Raw genomic sequence first — 2,026 nt, forward strand, 5'->3', positions numbered from 1 at the left:
TCAATTGTGATATATATGACAATTGCTATTTATAAGTCGCATTCGACAACTGCGATTTATAAGTCACATTTGGTAATAGCGATTCAAATTTTTCAATTGATAATTATAAGTCGCATTTGATAATTGCATGCATAAGTCGCCCAATTGCGATATACAGTCCATTTAAGTCACTCAAGTTTTTTCGCTCGCTTACATTGTTATATTTTATTTAATTGCTCAGAAAAGCGAATAAGGATTACCTTAATGAGTAACTGAAGTTTTGAACTTCTCATCTAATTTGTACCTATTAATTAACAGCAATTAGTCAGATTACTTGGGAAAAGTGATAAATAATTTGTTACAAATTACAATAGAGGAAAAAAAAAAACAAATTTTGGAAACTTTACAGCTTTAGTTTGTCGGCCCTAAAATAAAAACCTAGCTTGTAACTCAAGAAACACGTAATCATACGTACAATTCATACTAATATATAAGTAAAGCAATATCAGTAAGTTACCAAAACAAAACAAAAATCAGGTTATCAATTACTATTGAGAGCAAGAGAAAAATTGATTCAATGGCGGCGATTACCGATCATCCAATAATATGGACGAGAGGCAAAACCATCGGAAGAGGCAGTTTTGGTATCGTCACTTCAGCAACGACAACAGACTTCTCCATTGATATTCCGTCGACAATCGCAGTAAAATCTGCCCTGTTTTCGCGTTCAAAATCGTTACAGAAAGAGAGAGATTTACTACACGAGTTTCAAGATTGTGATCATGTTATTCGATGTTTCGGAGCTGATGTTACTGAAGAAGATGGGAAGATATTGTACAACATGTTGCTCGAGTACGCGTCTGGTGGAAGTTTAGCTGATCGGATTGGTCAAAATTCAAGGCAAGGGTTGCAATATTTTGAGGTAAAACAGTACGCGAAATCGATTCTGTTGGGGCTTAGTCATATTCATGGAAGAGGTTTCGTTCACCGTGACATTAAACCAGATAACATTCTTCTTGTTGGTACGGAGAAAGTTGCCAAGATTGCTGATTTCGGGTCCGCGAGGAAGGTTGGAGGAGTAAAGAGTCAGAAAAAAAAAGCACGGACTCAAAGGAACACCTATGTACATGGCGCCAGAATCAGTTCTTGATAACGAGTACGGACCTGAAGCCGATATTTGGGCTTTCGGGTGCACTGTCTTTGAGATGGTTACAGAGAAGACAGTGTGGGATTGCAGTGAAGCTGACAACGTTGTTTATCTATTGTGCAAAATTGGAATGGGATCACCGGATTTGCAGAACAAAAGATTGTCAAAAGTGGCTGAAGATTTTCTGAGAAAGTGTCTAGTTAAGGAGCCGAGATCGCGATGGACTGCTGATATGTTATTGAAGCATCCATTTCTTTTATCTGATGATAATGTTGTTGTTCGTGAGCAGAAGCAGACAAGGAAAAAGGAACTCAACCCACTTTTGTTTATTCGGTATCTGTGTCGGTGAAAGTGATCCTTTGGTTGACAATTTCTGCAATAGTACGGAGATGGATAAACTAAAACCAATGAAGTTGTTGGATTGTAGATCCAACAAAAGAAGAAAGCTACTAGAAGAATGCTGATTATCAATTTTGATTAGAAGAGTATACAATTATACTGATGTATAGAACTACGTTCGGGCTTGATCCCCATAGGAGATTTAATTAGTTAGGGGTACGTAGGCAGCCTGTGAGGAAAAAAAGATGATCAGGTGCAGCCTCTTGTATTAAACAAAAACAATTTTGTGTTTATATTTTCTGTAGTATTGAACAATCTGTACAAAAAGGCAGATTTTTGCATGCAATTTTAGTTAACAGTCATGAGTACATTCTCATTTCAACATATCTTGCAGATTTATATGTTGCATTTTGTCTTTCTTAGATCATGATATATAGAAAGAGATCCTCTTTTGCACTGACTAGATTATGTTTTTAATGTATGCAAAGTTATGTTATATTCTTTTATTTCATGGAATAAAAGAATATATTAGAGTAAGAAAAAATAACATAACAAGCCTCC

At 35.9% G+C, this 2,026-nt stretch overlaps 1 pseudogene; it reads left to right on the forward strand.

Annotated features, from left to right (window-relative positions):
* Positions 1-535: 535 nt before the first annotated feature.
* LOC107789097 (mitogen-activated protein kinase kinase kinase 20-like) lies at positions 536-1,798 on the forward strand (annotated as a pseudogene).
* Positions 1,799-2,026: the final 228 nt, after the last annotated feature.

Source organism: Nicotiana tabacum, chromosome 5 (genome assembly GCF_000715075.1).
Source record: "Nicotiana tabacum cultivar K326 chromosome 5, ASM71507v2, whole genome shotgun sequence".
Taxonomy (NCBI): Eukaryota; Viridiplantae; Streptophyta; class Magnoliopsida; order Solanales; family Solanaceae; genus Nicotiana; species Nicotiana tabacum.